This window comes from Zosterops lateralis, assembly GCF_965231275.1.
Source record: "Zosterops lateralis genome assembly, chromosome: 6".
NCBI lineage: Eukaryota > Metazoa > Chordata > Aves > Passeriformes > Zosteropidae > Zosterops > Zosterops lateralis.
In genome coordinates, this window is record NC_139761.1 from 34,807,431 (window position 1) to 34,817,465 (window position 10,035).

The window sequence follows — 10,035 nt, forward strand, 5'->3', positions numbered from 1 at the left end:
AGGATAGCAAGGCAGGAGATACATGAATATAGCTGATTTACTGGAGTGAAACCAAACCAGCAAAGCCAGGCATGTGTTTCTATAGTACTTAGCTCAGTGGGGGCTCCACTGGGACTCAGAAGCTATCATGATGCAGTGATAAATAATGGTAATAGGAACATCAGGAGATGAATACATTCAAACCGTATGTCCTACAAATCTGTCAAAAATTAACATTTACCATCAGCATAACCACATGACTGTCCTTCACAGCTTGATTCAGTGCCATGAAGCGTATACTGTTGTTCAAGGGTAAAAAACATAAGGCAGGGCAATGATCACCCTTCATCAATAGGGCTGTTTCTCCAGGATGGGCTTCCCCAGTATGGGACAAATCAGCAGCAAAGTGTTTCGTTCACATTTAGAGTGCTGCATCTGTAAAAAATTGCATCTGTGGGAAATTGCATTTCTGCCCAGCAGTATATGTCCTTACATAATCAGCTGGGGCTCTGTACTGAAAAAGGACAACTTGAGCCTTGCTGAGCTATGCAGTCTTATACAGTTGTACAGCCCCAAAATAATCCTTGTTTAGTGCCTGACACTTTACCAAGTCTCAATCATGTTAATTTTATTTTTTTATTCCCAGTCATAACAAGGTTTGGATTTAAGGGAGGACAAGTTAAATCAGTTTTCTTGCCTATGTAAGTCCACTGTAAGACCTGTGGTGAAATCAAAATCTTTCAGATTTTAGCTCCAGGATTACTGGAGTATCTTTTCCATCCATATTATCCATCTATTCAACTCACTGTTGTTATTCCTTCCTAAAGAGGAAAGGTGAGTGGAGAGGAATATTATATGGCTAATGACTTACTAACCTTTGAGATTAAACCTTGGACTCTATTCTAGGCAGAATAATTGATCACTTCAAACTGATTCTTGGGTGAGTATCAAGGATACAGAAGCAGTAGCCTGAATTTTTGTGTTGCTCATGGGTTTTCTACTTTCTCATCCATACTGCCTTTTGTGGCAGATCAAATATCTCCTCTGTCTTTGAACATTTATAAAAGTGGACATGGAAAGCTACATTTATCCCATATTTCTCTTTCTAGATGAATTTCATCTTTTAAAATGCACGTGTTTATCTGTTTTATATTCCTCTTTAATAAAATTTATTCAGTACAATTTAAAAAAATTCCCAGTACAGAATAAGCAATCTTGCTAAAAAGGTCAAGCATAGCTTATTCTCCTAACTACTCTGCATTTTTTAGTACTGGTATTTCTAAGCCTAGAACTGTGATGAAAACAGTCAAATAATTGTACAACTTAAGGAAGGAAGGAAGGAAGGAAGGAAGGAAGGAAGGAAGGAAGGAAGGAAGGAAGGAAACAGCCCAATGAGAGATGTATCTGGGCTGATCCTCACAAGCAAACCACACTTACTTGAAAACCAATGGGTCAAGAATTAAATGAAGTGTGGATACTGCAGTCATCAGGTAGTTAGTTGACAGGACATGCAATCAGAGAAGCATGGTCTTATGACCATGGCATGATCAAAATAGAGGCAGAGTCAATGAGTAATTTAAAAAAAAATCTATATTTTCATTTTGGAGGAAAATAGTCCATTTTGATTCTATTCAGTCTCCTCAATACCAGGAAATCTTTATTTCCTGAGCTGCCAGGACACTCCTGCTCAGGGCTAAGAAATTATTGTGACAGGTGTGCACAGACAAGTAGGTCCATAAGGACTGCTCATCTGACTCTCCTCAGGGCAATATTGTTGATGTAAGCTGTGCATGACAGCTTATGGGGAAAGAAATACCTTTCAAACAGCCTGCAGTGTGTTAATATAAATAACAGTGTGTTGCAGGAACCACTAAATAAATTTTATGCAGTGAAATCCTCAGTGAGCTTCAATTAAATAGGGATAGTACTAATCTCTACATGTCCACACTTGAGACCTTACATTGGCACTATTACATGGATCTACTAAATAAGTTTGAAAGTCATTCACAGATCAAGATCCATTAGAATTTCTCTTCTCTTTGTAGGATGAAGCAATGATGTTCATTTAAGCTCTCAGTATGCACACAGTTATACCACACAATGCTGGCCACCTTCCATCACTGCAGTATCCTGGAAGATGAGACCTGGCCTGGAAAACTGTCTGGATAGGGAACAGAACCATTTTTGCAACAAAATTTGAAAGACGAGAACCTCATGTAAACTGCAGGGCTGATGCTACTGAGATCGTACACAGATGGTAAGGCTGTGACCACACTGCCTGGGGCTTTGTGCTCACCAGACCTCACAAATTTGTTTGTAGGAAATCTGGGAATGTGCGTCCTCAGGAAAAACCCATATGCTGCATGATGAGTGCTGGAGATATAGCAAGAAGTGTTCCTCACTCATAGTTTTTATTCCTTTTTCTTGTAAGCAAATCACCCATATATGTGGTAAATGAGCTTAACGATCTCCATGCAGCTTTTACTCAAATAATTTCACTTGAGCTCTTCTTTAGATACAAGAATCCCTGTGCTCCGAACTGGATCTGTCTCTAGGATGAAGTGAGCCATCTGCTTAGCTGTGCACTGCAGCACCCTCAGCATATTAGGAGAGAGAGAGAAAAGCAAACAGAATAGCTATATCCAACGGGAAAAGCAAGTACAAATGCATTTACACTGAAATTTGACCCAGGCCCTGCAGTTTACCCTTCAAACTCAATAACAGCACAGGCATGTTAAAGGTCAGGACCATAAAACACCTTTGTCTCACATCTCTTCCAAAGATAGCGCAGCTAACTGAGCTACAGGGCCGGCCAGTCTGCCGACAGAGTGGCTAAGCGCTCTCTTAGGGGACAGTACCATTTACTGCCACACTTCCTGAAATAGCCTGTTTCTCCTCAGAGGCCACTCTGATCACCATCAATAACTTGCAGGGACTTTTGAGACCAGACAGGAGAACAGCACAAACTCTCTGACATCAGCCCAATCAAGTATGTCTAGCACAGCAAGAACCTTCCCAGAGGCCAGGGTTTGGTACCCCTCAGGAATGACAAAGTTAGTAGGCATTAAACTGTTACCTTAGCAAAAATTGTGCCATGATACAAGACAATGAAAACAGATGGGATATGCAAGACCATTCTTGTAAGCCCTGGTTTTCAAAGACATTGCCAAACTAGGAACTTCCCAAACAACTCTGCTTGTTGTGAGACAACTTAACTCCTTCACACACTGCCAGACCAGATATTAAAAAAGCAGACACTTCTCTAGCAGGTCTGCTTGCTCTGTAAAATTACCGCTTGTAGTTTTCTTCTTGCAGTTCAGCTGAAGTTGGGAATAGCTGTGTCTCACACAGAGCAAGCAATTAGAAGCACAAGCATTTCCATTTGCTCCCATGTGTTATTTTTAATCTCATAAAAAAAGACTAAGCCACAAAACTAAGAGAGAGATGGTTTTTCGTAGAGGTAGTTAGATGCACTTTTGATGTGTGCCTATATAATACCATGGAAGAATTCAGCTGTATGAGTTAAAGCTGTATATGCAAGTTGAACCCAAGGGTGCTGGTGTGAGCTCTTTAGGTAATGGACAAGTAATGATAAATACACACTTATTCTGGAATGCAGTTGCAATCACTGCTCGATCCTGAAGATGTAAGCATGGTGTAAAGACTAGGCAACGGTCCTAATGTAGGTAAACTTAAGGAGGCTTTACTGCCAGTGGTCATTGGATGGCATTTCTCTTCAGAGTACCAGCAATTCAAAGTTCATGGGGAGTCAGTGCATTTTAGGATTTTTTTTGTGTTGTTCAGTAATTCAGTTTCCAGTTATATTCACATACTGCCTCATTAGAGTCAAACCCAAGTGACTTACTGTGCACTCCTGTACAGATATGAACTCAAAGTGTCACCTGGTCACTCTTGGAGTTAAGTGACTTTTACTAACATTGAACTACTTGCCATTTACCTGGGCAATAGGAGGATGCCAGACATGAGCAGACCTGCAGTAACTGCTTCTCTGCAGTCTCTTATTCCCCACTAATACCTCTCAATATGCAGTCTTTCAGCATTACAGGAATGAGTGCCTTCACCTCCATGGAGGGTTGGAACAGGCACCCTGCCAGGCTGGTGGAACAGCTGATGTGCAGTAACTCGAGCCCATAATGGCATGGTCTAGCATTAGGCAGTTCTGTAGGTCTCCCTGGGGCAGTAACAACTAACAGTGGAGCGAGGGTCTGCTTCCTTAGGGTCTCAGAAAAAGCATTGTTCTCAAGTCAGATCTAGGTCACTGCTAACTCAAAAACCTCACACCACTCTCCTTTGCCTGGCGTAGATGTGACTTCAGAATTAGGACAACTTTGGATGCTGGAAGATAAGATAGAGGAAAAATGAGGGTTGAAAGATATAGGAGTGCCTACTTTGTGGTTCTCAATATCCATCTGATAAGCAAGATGTGGGTGTGATTTTTCCCAGATCTATTCTTTTCACACACTACAGAGGAATTAACCTTGCTACTCTTTAGTTCAGCCTGAGTAAGGTGCAAGAGCTACCCAGAACACTGTGGTCCATTTGGGAGATTATAGCTGCAGCCTGCAGATGGGATGCCAACAGCTGATTAAAAGGTTAAAAGTGTTTTTCAAACTTTTTTTTTTTGGTAGCATTCCCTCCCAGTGTGACGGTTCTGCAAATCACAGTACTCATTTTTAATTAAAGTGCAAAAAGAAACACTGGGAATTATGTTAAATTGTTTTGATTTGACCTGCCTGGGTTCATGGGTAAGCCTTAGTTAGCAATTTGTTACTGCATTTATGAAAAAGAAAGAAAGAATACAGAATGCTAAAACCAGAATTCGGAACAGTTGTTTTAATTCTGAACAGCTGCTCTGTTTAACTATCTACCTCTTAGTATTGTCAGCAAGCATTTTTTGCGACAAAGATGCTGCTTGTATACGCACACAGGCAATGTCTTGTCATGAGGACTCTCTTATTTGCCTGCGAACACTTCTGTGGGCTATTCTTCCTTGATTGTACACTATTCCTGGGAAATTCATTGTAGTCCCAATTAACCATTCTCAACCAGGCAGTCAGCAGACATCAAACAGCCCACAGGATGAACTGACCTGACGCAGAACGCAGGCTGGGGACGAAGACTTGCACAATACTCTCCAAGCGTGTTGCATTTGATGGACACTTGTAAACAAAGGATCTCATGTTCTGAAAAGGAATTTTTGACTGCAACAAATGATATGGAGTGATCAAAGAAATTTGTACCAAGGTGGCATCTTCTGTTAAATGTGATTTTATTTCCCTTTCCTCTCTTCCTTGGATATAACTACATAAGACAATTTCCTCAACAAAGGATTTCAGAAGCTTCTCTGTTTTTGTTCTCCTGGCTATTCAGAAGTTCTTTCTCTTCTTTTCCCTGTATATGGACATAAAAGGCTATGCTGCAGAGCTTTACATACAGTTTAGAAATAAATAATGGATGATTGACTAAGCTGGTGACAGACTGTAGCAGCAGCAGCTGTGTATGCTGGAAGCTTGCTGCTGTTTGGAAATTCTGCAGCTGAATGGAGGCAATGAGGGATCTCTTCTGTTCACAAGGGATTGACACCATTTTCATCACAATAGGGAATAGGTGAGGCTTGTGCTTTGGCAGGAAGGATTTGATGAAACAACTCTCACATGGTCCACAATCTCATCAACATGAATGAATGCACAAGAACTGGACTGAGGCCTTACATGCTATACCACTTTCCAAATTGATATCTGGTTTTTAATTTATATAAACTTGCTTCCTCACAGTGACCCTTAGAGTTCCAATTTATAAAAAGCTCTCCTAACAGCATAAATGTTACAGTGGATTCACATCCACCTAGAAGAATCATAGAATGGTTTGGGTTGGAAGGAACCATACAGATCATCTTGTTCCAACCTACCTGCCATGGGCATGGACACCTTCCACTAGCCCATCCATTGCTCAAAGCCCCAGCCAGCTTGGCCTTGAGCACTCCTAGGGATCTGTTCTCTAGAAGCTTCTCTGGGCAACCTGTTCTTGTGCCTCACCTCCCTCATCACAGACAAATGTCTCCTTTATGTCCAATAAATCTACCCTCTTTCAGTTTAAAGCCATCCCCCCTTGTCATAACACTACCTGCCCTTGTTAAAATCCCTCTCCAACTCTCTTCTAGCCCCCTTTAGGTACTAAAAGGCTGCAATAAAGTCCCCCCCTCCAAGCCTTCTTTTTTTCCAGGCTGAACAACTCCAACTCTCTCAGCCTGTCTTCATAGGAAAGATTCTCCAGCCCTTCAATGCCCCACCGGAGCCCAAGTGCCCAGCCTCCTCAACTGTCTAAGAAGCCTTTCCAGTTTCCTTACAGCAGTATCCTGAAATGCAGAGAATCTGTTCCATATGCCTGTAAATTAATTGTCTTATGTGCAGGCAGAAACAATTGCACCTGGAGGAAGGCTGGGACAGCTCACGGATAAGTAAGATCTGGTATTTTTCTCAGTATTTGCCATTTCCCTCACATCTTCCAGCCACGAACAGGACTCCACAAAGACAATTTTCTTCAGGTAACCTATGAACAGGAAATTATGGTTGAATGAGTCACAGATCCTTAAATATCCTACAAAGCATGTGACCTCTGCAGAATACTACTATTAATAATAATTAAGCAATACAAGTGTATGCTTTTGGAACATGATGAGGAAAGCTCAGTGTGGAGGAGGAGAGACAGGCACATTCAGGCAGTTTTAGATACTCACAGCACCTGGGGGCATCCAGACAGACAGGTACACCCCATCTATTACACAATAGGATAGATAAGCATGTTCTGCTTCTTTGGACAGAAAATCCCTCACTGTTGGACAAAAGACAGACATAACAGCTAATCCTGACCAATACCATGACCTCATCTCATGGCATACAGGTAATGACTGCAAACTGGCTTAATTTTATCTGAATATATGTATGCTTTATTTCACAGTTCAGTGCATCAATACAATACATAAACTTACTCCTTCTGATGCTTTCAGGTTCCTGTCATGTTTTCAAGCTGAATATCACTAAAGGTGTTGAGCACTGGCAAGCCTGTATGGGGAGTCTAGTGGGCCTGAGACAGCTAACATCTACTCCTGAACATCATGTCATATGTTAAATGAAATGTGAGGTATCTCTCGAGCACAAATCTTGTCTGACTTGTCTCATGTTTTCCTCCAAGCACCACCTTCCTTTTGAAAAGCAAGCAAACAAACAAAAGCAGTCCCTTATGCTGTGGTCAGTGTGATGACCCTATGGCTGGTGTGATGTTTCCTAAATATTTTAATACAGCCAACACTACTTAACTCCTCTCCAGGAAGAAGGATCTGGTGGACTAAACTCACCTTTGCTGGTCTGCACATTTTACGGCAGCTTTGAATTCTCTGGCTGAGAGATCCACCTCTCAGCTGAGGGATACTCTTTGCTATCAACAAAGAGTCTAAGTTGGCCAATAAGCAGCAATCATTCAGACATTTCTGTTATGCTCTGTTCTGGGATTTACAAGGTTGTGGCATTCATCTTCATAGGCACCAGCAATGTCAGGAAGAGAGTTTGGACATTTCTGAAAGAACTACAAGGTGGAAAACTCATTTGTGTGCTTAGGCAACACTGGGGATAAGTCACAGTTTCGTATATTCAGTATAGCTCATAATGCATGGACCACCCAGTTTTATCACTATTTTGTGACCATTTCTGACCACATCTGCACCCATAATGCCAATGGCCACTGCCAAACTCTTCTGTAAGAAAACTTACACTTTTCATAGCTTGTTTCAGACTACCACTGTTGATCAGTAACCAAATGAAGAAATCTCAATGATCCCTTAAGCAGAGGGGGTGGGAGAGGAGAAAAAGTCACTGATATCTCAGTGCCCCCTATGCCATGTAAGTCCGTGGGCTCAGGCAAATGCTGAAAAAGGGAAGCAACCACTCACAATGTCACTTTGCTACATCACCCTCCAAGAAAACAGTTTCTTCTTCGATAGGTTCTGCAGCTGCTCAGATGTCAGCAATTAATCCTCTGTGGCAATCTCCTTTCCTCTGGCAAAGTCAGCGTTCCAGCACAAGAGATATACGTTGTCCTTGTGAATTCTCCCAAGCAGCAATCAATAATGGTACAATGAAACCTCTGAAATTACTTAAACTTACTTTGTGTAATATGACTAGCAGACAGACTAAAACAATGTCCCAACAGGAATTTTCCTTCCTTAATATTTAGGTTCCACACATCACTTCCACTCTAGCTACTGTGACTAATATCCACCCCTGCCACACTCGCCCCCCAGGATTTCCTGATTTTAGATCACATGTACTTTGAGCAAGATTTTTTAAGTAATTTATCTCACTCTTGGCTTGAGGTACCTGAAAACGCTGAGCATCCATTTCCATAAAGTAAGATTTCTTGAAGATGTATCTAGTAGGGCACCTGGAAATGAAAGCACTTGAAATCATGTAATCATTTCTGAATATCTTAGCTGTAATTTTCTTGTGAAAGCATTTTCAAAATTGTACTTTTATCACAATAAGTATGATGCTATTTGCTTCTCCTTGTGGCTCTGGCTTTTGGACTCAAGTGGGTAGATGCATGTCTGTCCCACAAAGTGACCACAACCTCAACAAGGTCCAGAAACATAGCAGCAGGGAGTAACATTACCAATGCATAAAGCCCAGTTCACTGGCCCTGCTAACAAAGAACCCTCCAGGCACCAGTCCCAGACCTGCATTAATACCTTTATATGGAGCCATGCCACACAGCTATCCCAGTTTGCCCAGCAGTACAACACCACCACAGTAGGCTGTACATACCCCAAAGAGAAACTCAAATTTCCATTTTAAAATGTCCTCATGGTTGCAGAGAGAAGCTTGAACCCATTGCACCACAGCTGCAGCCTTAGCATGTAAGAGTTGCATGGGTAAGGAAAAGATGCATCCCAATATATTATTGAGGAAAAAGAAAATCACTGTGTTTTTTTCATCCATCCTCTGTTTTTTTAAGCACAAGGTAAGACCTACAAAATATCTTGGCACAACAATGCAAAAAAAATACATCCAACTGTTCCAATATTCAATGCAGACACGGTGTTAGGCCTAGCAAAACAATGCTCCATGCTGCACACAGTTTTTGTGCTGTTGGTCTGCAGCAGGAGAGTCCCTCCCCACTGATACCTCCAAACCAGGATGTGTTCTGGGCATCAGTGAGCACTGACCCACTTTTCAGCAGCACATGGGAAAATCTGTTTCAGGAAAATCAAAGTCCCTGAGTGACTGGTGCCAGGGCAGTTACCGGGCTGGGCTTCTGCTGCCCTGGTGCAGAGGACACGGGAGATTTCCTGGTCTGACACTTACTTGCCCAGTGATGTGGAGTAGAGGGACCATGAACAGGTGTTGATAGTGGATGGCCACTGATGGGATCTGAGGGAGGAGAAGGAAACTGAGGTGAGGAGGGGAATGGAAGAGGTGGAATCCCAGCCCGCAGACAGGGAAGCGAGACCCTCAGGTAGGGCAGGGCAAGGTCTGTGGGGGCTGGAGGGAGCCCAGTCTCGGGGAGAGCAGGACGGCGGGCGGGGGTCGGTGATGTCGGGCAGTCCGGGGAGCCGAGGGTCCCGGCGGGTGAGCAGGGAGCAGAGCCGGCGCATCCCCCCGCCCGACGGTCCGGCGGGTGAGCGGGGAGCAGAGCCGGCGCATCCCCCCGCCCGAGGGTCCGGCGGGTGAGCGGGGAGCAGAGCCGGCGCATCCCCCCGCCCGAGGGTCCGGCGGGTGAGCAGGGAGCAGAGCCGGCGCATCCCCCCGCCCGAGGGTCCGGCGGGTGAGCAGGGAGCAGAGCCGGCGCATCCCCCCGCCCGAGGGTCCCGGCGGGTGAACGGGGGGCGGCGGTGCCGCGGGGGGCGGCGGGGGCGGGCGGAGGCGGGCAGCCCGCGGGCGGCGGGGCGAGGGAGGAGCAGCGGCGGCCGGCGGAGGATGGGAGCGAGCGGCGGAGGCGCGGAGCGGCGCGGGGGCAAGGCCGGGAGCGCGGCGGCGGCATCGC